This window comes from Toxorhynchites rutilus, chromosome 3 (assembly GCF_029784135.1).
Source record: "Toxorhynchites rutilus septentrionalis strain SRP chromosome 3, ASM2978413v1, whole genome shotgun sequence".
Lineage (NCBI taxonomy): Eukaryota > Metazoa > Arthropoda > Insecta > Diptera > Culicidae > Toxorhynchites > Toxorhynchites rutilus.
Window position 1 is genome coordinate 235,163,557 of NC_073746.1, and position 20,543 is coordinate 235,184,099.

At 38.7% G+C, this 20,543-nt stretch overlaps 1 protein-coding gene across 3 annotated transcripts in view; it reads right to left on the reverse strand.

The window, feature by feature from the left end:
• LOC129780130 (uncharacterized protein ZK1073.1) overlaps nucleotides 1–8,051 on the reverse strand; it is a 115,671-nt gene extending 107,620 nt beyond the window's left edge. For 2 of the 3 annotated variants that reach the window (XM_055788091.1, XM_055788089.1), the window contains exon 1: nucleotides 7,889–8,051. The gene's annotated coding sequence lies outside the window, so the exon portion shown is untranslated. Of the gene's footprint in view, nucleotides 1–7,825 lie in introns of all 3 variants that reach the window. The other variant, XM_055788090.1, reaches the window with a different exon arrangement.
• Nucleotides 8,052–20,543: the final 12,492 nt, after the last annotated feature.

Genomic DNA, 20,543 nt, shown 5'->3' on the forward strand with positions numbered 1-20,543 from the left:
CGTAAACACAATGGATAATTTTCTCCCGGCGGAGAAAAAACGCAAAGTTATCCCAACAGTCGCTTACTTTTTGCGGCAGACAGTAAAATATTTATCGTTTGCAGTGCAATCGCCGGTAGTCACCTATTATCAGCCACGAACGTTTTAATTGCCACAATACGGGGGACTACACCCCGAACATTATGCCAAGATGCTGTTGGTTGAGTTACTTTTTGCTTCCAATGTGTCCCCAAGCACATTCCTAATAACGACGAACACACTGTTTGTCGCTGCCAGTTTACACTTACATTGACCACCCGAAGTAATAACCGGCAATTAAAACTAATTTAGTTGTTTTCAGCTCACACACGTTGTGCGTTCTACGCTTGGCTCGACTTCAACCATCAACACGTTTACTTCTTGGACATAATATCCAAAAATAAATTCAGCACTGACGAATGATGAGTTTAAGGGTATGGGTGTTTTCGATGCACTCACAACGGAAAGGGGGTGTGGTACCGTTTTTAGATAAGCATTTTTTACGAACACAGCATACACCAATTCCAGCTCAGATAAGCGGACATGAGCGAAATCCTAACGAAAACAATACTATTGTACAGATCTTCAAATATTTATATTCCTATCAAGTTTATTATTATTTGACTCCCAATGCAGATAGACCATAGACATGAGATGCATAACCATGGTGTTTATCATTTTTGTTTGTTTCCCATCGTCCGAAATGACAATCAAGCTCGAAAACCAAAACAACAGGCACCAATAAGGCAGCGATGACCGCACTATTCGGACGAAGGTATTTCTTTTATTACGTATATCACATTATAATGCAACGATTACGTTGTTCTCGAGGGGAGTGCTATTTTTAGAATCCCGCGCAATTCATCTCAAATCGGTTCAAGAATGAGGCGAACAGGGAGATTCTTGAGGATTTGAGGTAATTTTTCATAATGAATGCACGCCAACACTGTCCATGTGGATTCATTCCGGCAGAGAACCCGAGATGTGTGTGTTAGTCGGTTGGCGCTCAACTGGTAACTGTAGGTGCGTAGATGAACGCCATTGAAAAGAGCTCACAATTTATGGTTCTCTGCTACTTTGTATAATTGAGGCTTTGGCCTCTTGACCGGAGCTATTTGTAGCCAATGTGTGTCGACTGTATAAACAGATGAGGTTTTCACACGTAATTTCCGTGTCGATTACGCAAATGTTGTGCAGTAATAACTATCAACATCTCCTTGTCGTCAGTTCCTCTGTTGCTATTTTCTATTTTTGTTGTGAGCTCTTTTTGTATTGTTATTAAATGTAACCTTCCATATCTATGGAAATGGGATTGAGTATGCAAAATTGACATTCGCGATCCAGGGGGGGGGGACTCAAGAGACTTAAGCCTGCTTGATCCTTCGCCAAGATTAACATGAATCTGTCCACTATAGGAGTAACTAGCACGTTTCGTAGAGATCTTCTTCTGTAGGAGCATTGTACCACTGCCACCATCAGTTTGTTCCATTGTAGTGTTCCGTAGAGATGGTCGTGAATCCATAATCGACGACTTTTCCTGTAGTTTTTTACTGACCGCTGACATAAATTGGAGAGTATGTGAGAAAAATACATATAGTGACCATCAGGCTATTTGAATCAGTATTAGTGAGTATCCATCAGTCGTAAAAAGAAGAAACACAGGTGGTGAACGTAAGTGGAAAACGGCGAATCTCGATACAATTTTTTTAAGAATTCGGGGAAGAAACCAATTTCACCAGCTTGAATGATGATGAACTAACAACTAACCAACGTCGAAAGGAACGCGACGATGGCGGAAATCAGAGGTCTCACGACCCCACATGAAGGTGTCCAGGTGTCCAGAGAAACAGAAAAGCGTTGACAACTACATCAGGTTGATCAGGTAGATTAAAACGATGTATTACGGGTGTCCACTGAGGAACCAATGACGGAAGCAAAGGAGCTGAAGAGAAATAATGTACCGGGACCAGATGGAATCCCCAACATGGTCCCGAAAGCGGCAATGCAGTTGTGCCCACACATATTTAGAATGACATTGCAAAAATACCTGAGTGAAGGGCACTTCCCAGACCAATGGATGAGACAAAAAATGATACTACTCCCGAAACCATGTTAGTCGCCAGGAGAATCTTCGTCGTTTAGGCCAATATGTCTGCTGAACACACTTGGAAAACTGAATTGACACCCCGTCCATCTGTGTAAAACCCTGGATAGTTGTTTTCAGAATAGAATACGGTTGTACGATATAGCAATTGGATAGATGGCGGGCAAAATTACAGGAGGCATCGCGCAAGGCTCCGTCCATTACGCACTACGGGATGTATAACGGAGTGTTGACACTGGAGCTCCCAAAAATGCTTGACCGATCGGAAATTGAATCCAATACCTATGTCGGCATCAGCCGTGAATTCACAAGAGTCTTCCCGCTTTACTAGAATCACGATAACGGTCTATTGGTGCGATCGTTCTTGAATCCAGACAGCTGAGCAAACCCAACCCTAATTCTAGCAACACGTCAGGTCCTTCATAATCGGGTTACAAACATGTCTACTGTCATTGCCCCGTACTTTTTTGAAGATGAAGATGAGAACAACGTTACTATCAATGGTGATCCCTATCGTGCAGTGATATCCGACTTTTCATTGCTCTAAACACAGTAGAACCCCGATTATCAGCTAGACCCTGGCACCCATTTAAAAATTTCGGAAGGTCTACAGAATTACTAGAAAACCCGCTTTCGCGGATAATCGAGGTTATTCTGTAGTTCCAAAAAGATGATGCCACTCAATACACGAAACTTTGAAATTAGTGCGCAATAAATTTAGTGAGCAATTCACCTCTTGCGAGCCTGTAAAAATAAACGAATTTATAAAAAAAAAAAAAAAAATTCACCTCTTGTTTTGGAGCAGTGAATTGGCCGCCTAATCCGTGAGGTTTGATGTCGTTGGAACGTTTTTATGGGAGTAGCTTAATTTACAAAATTTCCTATGCTTTTCTGTGCATTAAAATCCAAACGCCTCAAAAATCACTCTTTATTATTAAATCCTTTCATTTAGGTTTCTTGGATTGGTCTACTTGATTTTTCATCTTAGAACGAATACATAGACTTTATAACAAAATTTGATTGGAGAGGTGACACTCAAGACAACCGCCCCGGGTGTCCCCCGGTCACGCTACACCGTTGATTATGACCCTAAGGGCGAATAATACGGGTCAAGAGTGGTCGAAAAAGTTGTGTCGAATTGGACCTCTTTCGCATGGAGTATTTTAAGTGTAGTCGCGGCTAGCATTTGCATGGTTTACACTGATAGACAAAATAATCATCACACCTCATCAAATTTCTCTTATACATATTTAGTTCAAATTAGAGTGAACACACTGTAGTCTTTTTCATATTTTTTTCTTTAAATTTCACTTAAGTTATACTTTTAAAAAAATCAATTTATATCGATAAATACAGTGACAAAAAAGAGCCCACTTCATTTTGGTTCCAGAGAAGATGAAATCAAGTTAAGAAAAGTATTCTAATAATTAATAGATCCTCCTTTAGCCTTCAGGACCTGATGCAGGCGCTCCGGCGTGCTCTCTACCAGATTTTTAGGTGCTGTGGGTCCAGCTCCTCTCCGGCGCGATCGAAGGCTTCAAAATAGTATTTTTTTTATTGGCAACACTTTTTTTTATCAACCCTGGCATCATGAATCGCCCTTAAATTCTTGATGGGGGTTGCGGTCCGGGCTTTGTGTGGCCATTCCATTCCATTTGATCCGACAAGACCTGGAAAAAGCCCTGATCTTCTTGGCAGTATGCTTTGGGTAATTTTCCTGCTGGAATACGAACTTCTCTTCATTACCCGTATGGATCGGCGAAACCTCCAGATTTTCCGCAGGATGTTGATATAGGACTCTGGCGTCGTTACCCCGTCGATTTTCATGAAGCTTCCCACTCCATCCCACGAATTACACCCTTCCGGTTGAACAGCTGGAATTTTGATTCATCCACCTAGATAATCTCAGCCAACTCCTCATGCTCCTCAGCAACTTTAAGCCGATGGCATGTTTGCCTTGCTGATAAATGGACGTTTCCGAACAACTTCGCTTTTCAATCCCTGTGCTACGTGACGGCGATGAACTGTTGGACCGGAAACTGATAGCTGAAGGGTTTGTTAGATCTCGCGGACACTTTCCTTGGGGTGTTTCTCGATTTCGCGCATGATCTTGGTGTCCGTTCTCGTAACCGCTTCCTGCCTCTGCCAGGCTTATTCACCACCGATCCGATCGTCTTAAAATTCGAGAGAATTTTCCCAACCGCTGCCTTCTGATACTATATTTTCTAGCGACAGACCGGTGTTATTCACCATTTTACACCTCTCGAACTAAAAAATCTCTCGAAGTTTCCGAATACACCAGAGAATCTTAAATTTTTTTTTCATCTGAAGCAAACGCGATCACGTGTACCAATGCACCAGGTCGAGCCGCTGTTTTAAAACATCCAAAATGACAAAACATAAGCAATCGAGGTGTCTTCCGATGGAACTTATCGAAAACATATCGATTTTAGAAGTGAGCTTGTCGCTTTTTTTCAACACTTTTAGAATATTTTGTTGACTTAATTAAAACTCTTTGTTCAGTATTTCATAAGTGAAACTATAAAAGATTATAATAAATGTTTAATATCCTATCTATATCTTGAATGTTACAGTGTGTTAACTTGAATTTGAACCAAAAAAGAATTTAAAAAAATGATTGAGGTGGCCGTTTTATTTTGTCAAATAAAAATTTCATAGAAAATTTGTGGAATGAAAAACTAAATTACCCTTCATTATGAAGATTGAACACGAGAAAATCCAGACACATCGAAAACGCCTCCGTTTGGGCATTTTTTAAATATTTTTTGTCGAAATTTGATTCAATCATGCTAACAGTTATATCATCATAATATGCGTTCATTGTCAGGTCTATCCGCGCGAAAGTTACCAAAACTTTTGTGATTTCGAAAATCCACGGTTCGGAGAAAGACTGGCCATCGCTCGTAAGCCCGTAAGTGGCAGACCGATAAAGCCACCAAATTCTAAAACGAATACGGAAATGGTGGGTCTTTCTGAGCGAAAACAGAAGCTGCCATCAAGGAAAGCGGTGAAAAAGGCAAAAGTTCCGCAATCCCATGCCCAAAAAACGAAGAAGAGAGCTAGATCAAGAAGCTTTAACCCTTTCGTTACGAGCGTCGTCTATAGACGACATCCGTGCGACGTCCTGTGTGTACGAGTGTCGTCTATAGACGACATCCGCGTGACGAGCTGTGTGTACGAGCGTCGTCTTTAGACGACATGCAATTCATACTGCTCTTCGATCACACCAGCGCGATGTGCATACTTTTCGGCGCAGTGCTCCGTACAGGGGTAGCACTTCGGCGGAGCACACTGCTGTAATGAAAGGGTTAAGGCCCATATTATACCTGTCCGTGAAAAATTCATCAGAATTTGCAGGAATAATATATCTCGGTTAACCGGAAGAGCCCCAGAAGAATGTAAAGTCAAGCAGAAGTCGAAATTCCTCAAAAAGTTCCGGAAGTGTCCCAGAACAAGCAAACTGCAGGTGTGAACGAAAATGGAATTAGACAGCCAAATAAATGAGAACAGGGCTCGTGCGAAAGATAATGAACCATGTAGGAAGAAAAATTCGAGCAAATGGCCTATGGCAAGAAAGAAGACTGAAATAATGGTCTTACAATAATCATGATGCCTACTGATGCATACCTTTTACATTGAAAATAAAACGCTTAAAACTTCAACAAGATTTTCGTGTTCGGATTTTTACGTGTTCAACCTTTATATTGGGTCATCAGAAAAATATCCACTTTTTTCGTCACTGAATGGTGTTGACGGTGATTTGTCGGGCAACACTAATACAGTTATTTAAAACGAATGTGCGCCACAAAGATGACATTTCAGGATACATTCTTTGTGAACCAACTTTGTGTCAAAGAATATATTGATTTGAAAACGAGGAATATCGTTCGTATAAGATCACGACAAACAACCTAATAGTCTGGATTGACGCCAAATAAGGTAAAGATAAGTATATGATGTGATTGTAAGGTATTTTCCCAATATGAGGTATCACCACATGGCCTTACGATTGATTCAGAACTCTGCTATTCACAACAGGATATTTTATACGAAACTATCATGAGAAAACGACCGGAATTGATCAATAGAGAAGGTCCTATCTTCCATCGTGACAACATTAGACGACACACATATTTGATAATGCGCCAAACATTGACGTAGCTTGAGTTGGAAGTTTTGCTGTGTCTACCATATAGACCATATACCATATAGGACCTTACACCGTATGACTACCGTTAGTTGCCTTCTCTACAACACTGTCTTGATGAAAAAACATAGACCGACATAAGAGCTGTCAAAAATCACTTCAAATGGTTTTTCGCCCATAGACACGGATTTTACACGGATAAAATTATAAAACAATCCGAGAATGACGAAAGATTACAGACATCAATGCACATCAATGCCCTTGACCAAAATAGATTTTCAATAAAGAAAAATGTAGCAGTGCAAAACATGAAAAACATGGGTTTAGGCTCACTTTTTTCTCCTATCACTCCGTTTCGATTAACCCTCCTATACTCGCGCATACGGTCTGACAGACCGAGGATGAACGAGGTGGCTGAATGAAATGGCTATTAAAACTGAATGAAGACAAAGAAAAACATATTTTCTGGAGTTTTTTCATTCAATTATATCTTTTTCTTTGAATAAATACCAAGAACGCCTAAAAATACACAACAGCAATATTACAGAAACGCGCGCAGTCTCTAAATACACGAGTTACGATTTGTCGCGCGAATATAGGAGTTGAAGAGATAAGAGATTAGATCTTGATGTACTTCGAAACACATTCAATACTTCCGCCAAATGTAATTGAGTTTGAGCGAAATCTTTGACTAACTTTAATCTTCAGAAGATAAGAATAATCAAAACAAAAAAAAACAATATAATTTCATTCATTAGAAATAACCAAATGCAATTATAATTGGTGATTGCTAGAAAGTAGAACCAACTCAGAAATGCTTGATTGTAAGTTTACTCAATTCTAAGCGGTTTCTAATCGCAACGAAAACAACCGATCAATTAATTTGAAAAAAAACACCCAAAATCAATACATTAGAAGCGAATTACGTGGATAACGTATGCAAAAGTATAAAATGTATACACTTACGTCGTAAATGTAACAAAAGACCAAAGATCATCAGAATCGAGCTCCCTGGGATACACACACAGCAAATTCCCGCTAATATCATCCCACTGAGAAAAAGTTAGCTATGTTCACAGTATGAGATGCTCTCGCCAACCGCGGCGAAATGCACTCGAAATGTAGCTTTAAAAATAAACCACTGTAGAATCTTCCCGTTGTTCCAATCATACACCAAATGTTACCTCCTCAATCGTCTCCAAATTGTAGTCATCCATAACGAAAGCCGATTTGTGTACACATTGTGTACTCTTTTTGGGCAGATGACGATTTCATTCGTCGCCAAATTGGTCCGATAGAATGTTCCCATTCTCTGTTTCGATAATTGATCCGAATGTCGGCGGGAGACGGTATCTGTACTGCGAGAAGGGCGATTAAGCTTCATTGATCGATCTCTAGAAATAACTGCAAGCACTAGGTCGTATCGCAGGCCAAGTCTAGAGCGATCAATTGGGTTGACGATCCGCTAATTTTAACTAACTGCAACCATTCCACACACAACAATAATCACTCGCTCATCTGTTCATTAGATGCACCTTATCGCTCAACGCTAATAACGAAGTTCAATGTCACGATCCTCCTAGGACACAAATACTCACTGAAAAAACTTTCGAAGTCACGTCTAGAAAATTTGCATCGAAACAAAGCAACGTTCCACGAAAGCGAAGTAACAGCGGATTGAGAAAAACCGAATAAAGTCCGCGCGATCAAGCCGAGAATAGGAACTTCGAGTAGAGAATCTTTCGGTGAGATTACACAAATCAAACTGACTTTGCTAAGGCGTTGAAAATTGCTCCGAACCTCACCCGCCTGTTGTTGTTTTCGTTCGGTCTCTGTCTGCCAGTGATGCACACCGTCTCATTTACTCCCACGATTTTCGGCTTTTAGCCGGCTCTGTATACACAAGTGAGTGCATAAATGGGTCTGTTTACTAAGAAAAGATGCCTCGTTTGTCTCATATCGCGTTGTCTCCTCTTTTTGTTAAGAATGTAGAAATCGATCATATACGGTTTGATTAATTAGCTTAGACGTTGACGTTCTTTAAAAAATTACATGCGAACGTTCTTTATAATTACTTGCGAAAAACTTTACGAGTAATTAACAACAACAAAAAGAGCTGTATAAAATGATTGGAAAAAATAAGGTTTTCAGTGGTGATTTATATTATCGTTCCTCATGTAACAGTCATATTTCAGATGGAGCATCAAATCCCATCCGATGAGACGAGATTAAATTCTCTATTCCCTTTTTTTTCATCTTAGATGACTCTAGCGTTTCTAGACAAACCTTGTCGTCTCAAAGTAGTATTACTGGCGTTATACTTAAGCAAGATTTATTCGCTAGAAAACCTCCTTCGTCGTTTATCACCAATAGTAGTCAGATTTCTGGGAAGTTACCATCGGATTCATGCCCATATGTTCGATGACAGTCCATATTTTTATCCTGGGATAGATTCCCAAAAAGTGTCGCGAGTATCAAATTCCTACGCACCACATCTTCATCGAATTCGAAGCCGCATCTACCAAATAGTAAACAAAATCCGACATTTGTTTACCAAGAGTCGTTGATAATAGCCGACAACAACAACAACCGTGAAATTGTAAGACACATTGCCAATGGAAGTCGTGTCTACTGTAGGCACCACGTGGTTCGGCAGCCACATGGCGCGTTTTTGAAATACAATCCCGTAAAATTTTGACATTTTTGTAATTTTTATAGCGAATCTTGTCCACCTCGCAAGTTCAATTGCTTCCGTTCATCTTGTAGCCAACACATATTTTCAAGTTCAACTACTTTTCGGGAGACAACATTCAGCAAATGAAATAAATTAAGCTTCTGGCTTCTATGTGAACCAGACATTAAAATTCAGTGATTGGTTTGTGAGTTCACAGGCTATGCTTTGGGAAGGATGGAGCCGAATCCCGATTTCAATCGAATCTTGGGATGAGACGCATTTCTGGCAAAACAGCTATGTCAAAACACGAAATTAGCGTTACTCTTGTGACTTCCACTCTCGATTCCCAAGTAATTTCAACTAATTTTTCTTGAATTATAGATCGATTCAATTTCTTCGACGGTCATAAATCATTACTCACAGAAACTAATGGTTTCGTATCGGGGAGAATTTTTTTCAAAAAAGGTGAAGAATGTATAGTTGTCGTTATCGTGGAATGGAAAAAAGAAAATATTAAAAAATACAGAAGGGTCCGTGCCTAGATGCATGGACGGAAGCTTGACGTAGGACTTTGATTATTGGGATCGATTGCTACTGAATTGTGAAGCGCCCCTCCTCCGCCCTTTTCCTCCAATTCTTCTACTCCTGCACGGGTTTGTTTCAAACGGAAACCTAACGAAAACAAACAAAAGTAAGGGATTGTGTACAGGGCACGACTGCATTTTCGACATAGGACTACAAAATTATATTATTTAATCCGCTTGTTTATCACTTTTTTAAATAACTGTTTTAGTGGTTTGAAAAAAGTTTTCCGAGTTTGAGAAGCGCAAAGACAATAATGGATTCTCATGTGGAATGGACTCACTTTTAAAATAAAAATTATGAATGAAAATTATATTTTCTATATCGCAAATTGTGAAAGAATATTATATGAAAAATGAACGATACATTTGATTTGTGTATCACGTGTATGTCAGCGTCTTTCGGATCTTCTACAACTATTTACTAATAGAGAGAGTTGTCAAAAGCTGTCAGCGCTATTCGTTTATTTGGTTCCGTCCTCACTTTGCGGTTGAACTGCGCGGCCAACTCGCATCCGACTTATTCCTCCCCGCACAGATATCGACCACAAACTATAAACACTTTTGCTCATACACTCCGCTTCAGGTGGAAACGAACCTCAGCACATGCCACAGTAAGGTTTTCCTACTGGGATTTGAATTTCGAAATTTCATTGCTGTTCATCAATATCCTCCATTTTTTTCCATTATTGTGTTGAGCTATGTGTACACATACACTCTGTCCAACTTCTATAAGACCACCCTGATTCTATTTCGTTGCAACACAAACAGTTAGAATTTCAACAAGATACATTCATACATTGTTGAATGCTAAAAAAAAGTATACTTAACGTCAATTTCGTTCAAAAGAGTTGTTTGTTTATTTATTATTTATTTCAGCTATCTAGTGTATAAGACCATTCCAAAATTCAAATTCATATATTATCAATGAAAAATTCAAACCGATTGGCTGATTTACATGTCAATAATTGGCAACTTTGCCATTTCATCTAATAGCCTGTGAAATTCGTGTTGGAATACTATTTACCAAATGCTGCTGAACGAATTTCTCGATATTTTTCCATGTTTCCGAAATTGAGCTCTCCAATCGCGGTGTACCGTTTTCCCTCAGTGTAGATTCTGCGTACAACGATCCCTGTACGATTTTCAACAGGATTCAAATCTGAAGAGTGAGCCGACCAATCCAAAACATTAAATTTTTGGTCTTTAAGCCATTGCTTAGTTTCCTTGCTGGTATGAATAGTAGCATTGTTTTGCTGGAATGTGATTTTTTGCGACGATATCCACGCAAGAACCGGTAGGAGAGAGGATTCCAAAACATGTATGTATATGAATGATATGAAAGCTGTTTTGAGGTTTCCGGTTACACAGAATCCCGCCCAAACCATGCACGAGCCTCGACCAAAATTCCCTGTTGAAAAATACTGTTCCTTCTTCCGTAAATCACGCCAGTGCCCATTGAAACCATCAGGACCATCCAAATCGAACTTTTTTTCGTCAGTGAAGATAACCTATACATTGAGAAACTTTTCGTTATGGTTTATAGCAAAAAGTGTTCTTTTGGAAACATTCTTTGTCACAACATACCATGTCCCACTGTCGGTTCATGTGAGCTTTGGCAAAACTCAAACGCCTTTCGATGTGAGATGGTATAAGATGAGGAGCTTGAACCTTTTAAACCCTCTTTATGTGAGGATTTTTTTACCAAAACTTGACGAATTGTCACCCGAGTAACATTTAAATTAAAATATTGTTTTATTTGCATAAGCGATAAGCTTAAGCTTGTCCCGGTCAGAGAGCTTCGTTTTACGCGGAGCTCTCTCCTCATTACCGTATCCTTGAGGAAATAATTGAGCACTACTTGATGGGATCGTCCAATCCGACGAGAAAATTCTCTGATACTAAAATTTTCTTGCTGGAATGCATCGATTTGTCTTTCTTTTCTCTCCGTGAGCACTTTTCCCTTTTTCAGACCTATTGATCAAAACAACTAAAACAACAGAAACTGGTCTTATAGAAACTTGACACTTGAAAAACACAAAAACATTCGTTTACGCTCAGCGCTTGTACACACACATATGAAAGTCGTGCAATGTATGGTAGTCACCAATACCTACACACTGGTATATAAGTTGAAGCATTGTTCATTTGTAATGGCACAAAGCAGCAAGATCATCACCTGGTCTTATAGAAGTTGGACAGAATGTATACAATATCAGCACTAGGAATAAATGTTTTCTGTTCGTTGTGTTGTGCTCGCGCTCTCGCCCAAGACTGATTTCAATGAGTGTTGAATTATAGAGACTTTATACTTTCTCAGTTCATTCGGCTCTAGCCTTGAGAAAGGTCCTAAGTGACAGTATAAACGAAACTCCTTTCCTCATTTCTTGAAAAAGACACTTCATTCTCGTCCGAGACCCGTCAGTAAACGGTGTTCATTTTACAAGCACCAAACGAAGAATGGAATGATGTTCGGTGACTGTGAATTCAAATCGCGGATGGCATATTTATACCAAATAAGTTGGAAACGGGTAAAATCGAATGTATTACTTGCTCGTTATTGATGGCACGGGTAGGTAAGCACACAGATCGACAGGACAAATGATTTGATTTGGCTCCCTTCCTGAAAGCCGTAGTCCCACGTCACAAAGTGTGAGCCTCAGTATATCGCAAAGTTTTTTTTAGGCTTAAGCCTTATAGTTTTTTTGGTAACTGGTTGAGCATCGGCCTCGTATAGACTTCACTTTAAGTGAATCATGTGCTGTTGAACATGTAGGGTAAGTCGGGGTGAACATACGGGGTGATTTGGACCACCCCTTTATCTAAAAACGTACGGCTCAACATAGATTTTTTATAATGTCATCTCCTTTTATTGTTGAACCGTATATACACTTAGAAAAATCCTCGGTCGAAAACTACCAAATACATTTGGTAATGCAAAATTAGTAGAATGTACAAATTTTTTGTACATATTGTCAACAAACCCGCATCCCTACCAGAGATTAGTATATTTTACTCGATAACATTAGTAAGCTTGGATATTGTCATATCTGAAAACTGGTGAGAAAAGCGCGTATTAACCATTTTCATTGTTCCCATAAGGCAATACGGAGGTATAATAAGGATATAATTCTGATACGTGCATTTTCGGCGAGAAAATGTAGCCGATATTGGGCTTCCGAATCATGGTTCTGCTTGACATATGTGTTTATTAGTACGGTCGAAAATGACTATAGATTGGTAGTATTTACCAAAAAATTCGTTATATTTACTAATTATTTCTCTCAGTGTACCTAACGTAAAAAACATTGGTAAAATTCGACAGGTGCAGGGAAGCGGTAGCATGAACTAGAGGTGTACAAATCAGCGCATCATGATGAACAGCTCTGATCATATCAGCTCATCTAAATGAGCTGTTCTTTATGAACAGCTCTTCAGCTCAGTTGTCAGTGCCGACTTTCAATTTGGGTCCCAAACTCGATAGCCACGAAGCCAGTTTGAAAATGTTAAAATTCAAATGAAATTTTTCACACCATATTATTAATTACTTGAAACACGTATTCCAGACTATTATTTACAACAGACTCGGCGAGTACAACATTTCCGACATTTTTACTGAGGCTTTACATTACAATAGAAAGTTTTCTTCAAAAAAAAAAAATCTTATGAGATTTTTGCACCGCCTGCAAACAAAGTGTTTTTCATTGAAATAGAATACTCATTTGATACACAGAAGTTAATTTTCATTAATAATTTGAATTTTAAAAACGTGTTCATTCTGCCTGAGAGCCAATTATTATTTTTGGCGCCCCCTAAACTGGTAAACAAAGCTCAATGCCGTCAACGCGAATATAACAGTTGAAAAGACGAGGGACAAATGAAACTAAACTGATGTCTTAACACGAAGAGCGAGAGACGGTCAGTTCATTTGAATCTTACAGCTCACACACTCTCTTCAATTCTACAGCTCTTTTCTCTCCTTCATCATCATCAAAGTGAGCTGAAGAGCTGTTTGATTTTTTTTGCGAGCTGTTCCGCGTCAACTCACTTCAAAGAGTCGATTCTTCGGAACAGCTCATGAGCGGATGGCACATCTCTAGCATGAACAAAGAAAGCACTTTGATTGTAAAAAATGAAAGTCGATCGTGGTTTTAAGGTTTATTCCGTTGATTAAACAAACTTTTCGTGTATTGTGCAGTTGAGTTCTGTTCGCCTTCAGAAGAGGAACCATTTGATGCAGCGAAACTGTAAATTTGATAACAATGAATAAAATAAATTGCATTTTTATTTTTGCATGCTGTGTGGAGTGATACGGTCATGATTTGGTTATGGTTTCTGTGGGGTGGTGAATTGGTCATACATGTTTGAGACCTTCCTAAAAATGGATTGACAGAGAAGGAAGAGCTTGAAAGAGCAACGCAGACCATCAAGGAAGGATTTCCTTTGTGCAAAGCATCGAAAGTGTTTGAAAGTGCTCGAGGAACACTGAAAAAATTCATGCAGAATTCGAAATGGTCTCAATGCAATTTTTCTGGTCTGGCTTCTGATCAAGACACTTGGTATCGATTCGAGAACACTGTTACTGATTGTAATATTATCCTGAATTATTTTACATAAACATAATTATGTTTTTTTCGATGAAACACACACTGGACCAAATCAGTTTTAACGTTCAAAAATCATCTCTTTTATTTTATTATATATTTGGTAATTTGAACCTTGATATGATATAATTGATTGAGAGAAAACAAGTGCAGGGGGTCAAAATTGCCCCCACTTACTCTAATAATGAATAAGTAAACCAGCTTAAGCGAACACCCGAATTCAGTGCAAATATGTTGTTTGCTGCGCTGTAGGGAAGGCAAGCAAAGAGTAAAATCTAAAAACATGCCTACTTTATTCGTTAAAATTTTCACTTGTTTTAAAACCTTTACTGCAAAAAAAATAAATTTTTTTTTTTGAATTTTTTTCGCAAATCTTCAGTAAAATGATTTGCCGATATGAATGGTGATCACGTTGCGCACACAAGCTTGAGTTTAAACAGATATCAGAAAATAGTACGTCGAACCTTAGAAAATTAGAGCCAAAAAAGTCGCCACAGTCTTTTAAAGGATATTTTGATCAAATCATAAAAAAATAACGTCAAAATAACGTCAGCTATCCCGTACAATTTTTGGCGTTAGTGATAAGAAAAACTAACTGAAAAGTCTTCCGAATAGGCTTTTTAAAATCGTTATATTATTAGAACTATGGAAACGCAGTGGATCAAATAAATTATCTCGAAGCACTATACCAGGTGTGCGAGTTTAAATGCGCTCGTGGCCGAGCGTCACACATTATCATGTCGAGGATTCGGTTTCCAAATCGCCAAATCGATTCGACTAAAAGACGATGCTCTGTGTGTGGTGGCACTAGGAGTGTATGGTGTACCGTGATGTACTTAAACCGGGTGAAACGGTGAATACAGAACGCTGCCGACAACAATTGATAAAATTAAACTATGCATTGATGGAAAAATACCGGAAGAAACCTGAAGTCACGGTAAAGCGATATTACAGTATGACAACGCTCGGGCGCACACTGCTAAAACCCTGAAGGACGTAATAGAAACTCTCAACTGGGAAACGTTGTCTTAGCCGCCGTGTTCTCCAGAGCTGGGCCCGCAAAATTATCACCTTTATGTTTCAATGGAACACGCATTTGCAGAGCAGAACATTGCCGAGTATTAAAATGTCGAAAAATTGGTCGATTTTCGCCGACACAAACCAAAATCATTGGAAAGTAATCCACAATTTACCTGAGAGAAGGGCGAAATGTCTAGAATCCAACGATGATAACTTCGAATAAAAATATGTTGAGGTTCTCCAGAAGGTCCACCTTATTTGTTTCCTTCATTGAAAAACCGGATAATTTCAACTTGCACACCTGTTATATACTGATTTGTAAAGCATTTGACAGAGTTGATGTTCCTCTACTGCATCGGAGAAGGTGACATCTGGTGTTACACAAGGTTCGCACCTTGGGCCAATACTGTTTATTTTGGTTGTTAAATATATAGAATAAATTATAAACTTCATGAATGTTAATATATGACATGACATTTATCTATGCAATCCGTCGAATTTGAATTAATGTAATATGGAGTAAATAACTTACATAACTGGAACACAATGAGCTTGTTGAAAATAACGGTAAAAATTTCTATTTCTGATAGAATCCCCACGAGTTGAAAAATCACGTAGCTCGTCCCGTACTTTCTTCTCGTATGAAACAATACGATCCAGATTGAATTACTTTTCATCAAAAAAGACCACATGAAAAAAAATGACCTGGATTTTAAAACGAGCTACGATATTATGTAACACCAAGCCCAAAACTATTATTATTTTTCCGACATTCATATTGGAGTTACGCCATGTGACCACTATTTGTCACGTATCATCTTTATAAAAAAAGCATTCAGTCTTTGGATACCCGCACGGAAGCACGTTCCGTGATGCGTAGTTTAGTCTTCTCTGGCATCGCCGCGACATTTGCCAGCATCATTTTAGCGTGTTTATGATCTCTATATGGCTATTATAATCTATGATTGTTTTCCGAGGCAACCATTCAACTACGTACTGCAGTTACGCTAAGTGATTTAATTGATTTACTCCCAGTCACCGTTTCCACCGATCTACATCGGCCTCGGAAACTATGAGTAAACATGATGCAATTCAAGAGATAGCAGCAACCTTCATTCATCTCTATCATGTCATCATGTAGTCGCATTGAAATTGAAATGAGGCACTAATAAAGTAGCACTTACCGGAACATTTCGCGAGAGTTTGCCATCTGATACAGCATCGTCCAACCAGATTGGTTCTAATTAGATCAATCGCACCTCTTATCGTCATAATCTAGTTCTTATTAGCATTGCGATTATCGCTTGTTATCGCCTGGTGAATTGTAGCTTTAAACACTGGTTCATTTTACAGTAGGGTATATAAAATCGTTTGTGGCGTAATCACGCCAATTTACGTTGATTTATTAAAAACTTTACAAACATAAGAACAATCATTCACGTTCTGTAGTCAGATAAACAACTGTAATATGCCTAAAACCATTGTTTTTGAAAATTAACTCCAATGACTAACTTTGATTGGAAGTTTTAGGCTTGCGTTAAGATTTCAAAATCATATACAAAAAGTTGATGGGTCTGGGCCTAGGGACGGGATCTTGGCATAGGACTGTGATTGTGTGTAGTAACTTCATTTGAATTGAGTTTTTTTATTGTTCAAAATCTGTAATTTTTTCTCTTTCGATACATCAAATGGAAGCCCTGAAAAAAACCCGTTTCCTGTATGAACTTGTATCCATTAAACGGGTTAGATGAGATAACGTGGTAGAATCCGGAACCAGATTCTGTTCAAAAATGTGCACAAAAATACCATCAAAGCCATTACTACCCTTTTCTTCTGTTCATTCAATGGTGCAGAAGAAGCCAAGAAGTCATTATTTATCATTTTTAAACACAATTCTAAATAGTTAAGAACTACATAGATATAAACCTAAGTCAAATAAATCTATCACAACAGAAATATATTATAAATATAAAATAGCATTTTCTCCTTCGTTGCCACGTTGCCCTGAACATTGTTTGTAGGGAGTTGTAATAACTTTATAGTCAGGTGATGTGTATTGAGCGACCTATGCCCATAAGTACTCTCTTGGGAATTTCGTGTAGCTGCTATAGTGAACTGATCTCATTGAATGCTATGTTCTGCTTATCTGCATGTTATAGATTCCTAACAAGATGGCTTTTTATTCGGTTTATTGCTGCCCTAATTCCCTAGCTCCGAATACTGTTACAGGTACTCACTGCTGTAGTGTGTCGTGTCAGGGCCCGCCGCTGGTTCTTCCGCGCTCCTGCGTTGCCTCGGCTTTCGGCGTAGATTCTGACCGCCGCTGATCGTCTCTCGTTCCGGCGTTCTCCCGTTTGGCGGAGATTCGGATCGTCGCCGCCTTGTCCTCTCGTTCGTCGTTCAGAATGCCGGTACTAATCCTCGGTCACGCCACACGCCACACCGCGCTCTGGGTTTTTGACGATAATGCAAACTAATCATGACTAAACTTTTTCGACACCACTAGTTTGGTTTTGGTTTGTGCGGAATGATATAATACTTCCTTCTTTGTGAAAGGACTTCGTAGAAACTACAATTCCACAGAATCGTCGCGGATTTACTTCTCGTTGGTAGTTGAGGACACGTCTAATCTCTCTTGCGTGGCTCAGACAAGTCCCGACTCCATCCCACCGGAACTTTTACGACCCGCCAAATCCGGGATTATTTTCATCGCCTTCAGTACTGCCAACCACTGCGATGTTTTTAATGTGTCGTGTAATGTTGTTCGTGCTGTATATAGGGTTGGGGAAAAAGAAATGTCTGATCGAAATTTGACGCTTTATTTAACATACTTAAAATAATGGCAAATTTCTTGCTTGGTGGATTCCATCTTTGACGCGCTATAACTTGAGACTGAAAAGAACAATCACAACACTTGTAGCACAGATTGTCGTCTTTAAATAGCCGTATAGTATGACCCGATGCGATAAGTACAACACAAGATATGTTTAAGTGTTGCCATATATTGACAATATACGACATTTCTTTTTCCCCAACCCAATATAAACCTTAACTCGTGTTGTGTATGACTATGTGCCGTCTTTTTTTAATCCTTAGATAGCTATTTTTTTTAATCTGTCATTTTATTATTATTAGGTTTTATTTCTTGAAATATAGTTTAGAAAATACGTATATGTTTTTAATTTTATGCGACGGACCCTATTTAGCTATTTTTTCTATAAATGTGTTTAATATTAATAAATACCGTGGACGGAGGCAAGCTTCAGCAAACAGCAAGAGCCAGCAAGTGACTTGTCACAATAAACACGTGAATTGAGCTCGAATTGATTGAACTTTGGAGTAAAAGAGAGAAACCATCTTTCAAGATCATCCCTTCATTGATTCTGCCAACTTAGAAATGCCAGTTTGTCCGGAAAATGGAGAATAACTCGTGATACGTATCGACTCACATTGTGAGCTAACGTCGAATTGCAGGCAAAAAGATTGCGAGTGGTTGGTGCAATCAAAAAAGTATACTCATTTCAAATTGTTGAACTATATTTTCTGTTCGTGTTTCAAGCAAAAAATTGCTGGATAAATAGCTAGCTTGTGGTTTGGTGATAAACTACAACCAAATCTCATCATGCGATATATCACATTCCATTATTTTTCAATGCTAGCTGATTGGTAACCATTTCAAGGGTTTATGGCCACATTGGTATAATCCGGAAAGTCTCTGGATGATTTGCAGCTCAAACTATAGATAAAGATATGAGAAGTACACGACTATACCTTTAGGAGGATTACATCAGAATTGGTATCCTTAAACCCTTGAAAAGAAATCAGTGGATTTCTATACATTTTCGTGCATATTACACTACAAAATAATGAAAAAAAAATAGATTGATCAACTTCACCCCAAAAATATGTTTGAAATTTCCCGCTTAATTTTTTTTTCAAACTAACGTGAAAGGAAATTTTATAACAAAATATTTCATAACGTGACCTTGATACCAGTACAAGTTTTAAAAATAATTGTGTATAGATTAAACAAAACATTTTGGAAATTTTTACATTTTTCTGAAAATCGTGCCCAGGGGGCTTACGGTACCATGATTGAGAATATATTCAGCAAATAAATATTTCAGCATTGCACCGAGACCTTGAAAAAGTCCTAACTCTCTAACTCGCTCTTTTCTAAACACATAACCTTACGAGACCCTCACGTGTGGTATGAGATGGTAACGCATCTACAGAGAAGTTCTGGTTCAATGTTCTCGATATATTTACTGTTCGGTAATTGTTTTTTTTTCTATAGAATGTTGTTCTGTTGTCCATTTTGTCGAACAGTCGTGACTCATTCTAGGATGACGAACAGACTTAGTTAGTCAATTAGGTTTGCTAAATTTTAAGCTGTTCTAACAATGTGATTCTAGTGCAGCTGAATAAATACAGTTTCTACAGTACAGTTTACATGTCCAATATTATACGACAATAATGAATTATACTCTTATGAACTTATGATTCGGAATCTTTTGAAGTCACGGAATGAACACAGTATTTGAAAAGTTAGATCAATATAATTATCATCTCTAAGCCGAATACATTATTCACTCGGGAAATTTGAAACGAGACAAAAAACGCGGTTCTAAACTCGAGTCGACCGCGAGTAATCGGTTTTCAGTAACGTTCACTTTTAACAGTTTCACCGGTTTTCGATAAGTCGTGCCAGAATACACCTAATCCCAGAAAACACATAACAATGTATTTATCCCGAAGCGTTTTGACTTCGTGGTCGGTTGGCCGGGGTCATCATATAATCTTTTCCACTTGCGAATCTTGAAGTATATCCACGTTTCATCTCCGCTCACGAAATGGCTTTCTTCTGTACCAAGCAAAAGCAAAATTTCGCAAACGCCTTTCCGGCTTGTTGTCTGTTGGTTAAATCTTGTGGAATCCAATCTCCAAGCATACTGAATAGTATGCTTCTCATGCCTTTTAAACGTAAGAAGGTAGTTGATTGGTCAATATTTCATTGTTCAGCGAGTTGTTTTTGAGATTGGTCAACGCCTTCGTGCAATATAGTTTACCATTCGACAAAGGTGTCGCCTTTACAAATAAGCATCACGCGAAGGATGTGGTCTCTCGGACGGACCTGGCGTCGATCCATTATGCCACCAAGATGAGATGGACCGGCTGAAGATAAACGTTGTACCGAAGAGGAACTACTCCAATAATTTTTTACCGAAACGGCGAAGAGTTGATCGCCAAGGTACCGAAAGATTTGAAGAAAATTATTGGCGAAACTGTACTGTAAATGCCGACATCCATCCTTTTCATCGGCCATGGCTAATTGCCACAAGGCTGCCCCGCAGATCGTCAACGCATGTTTATA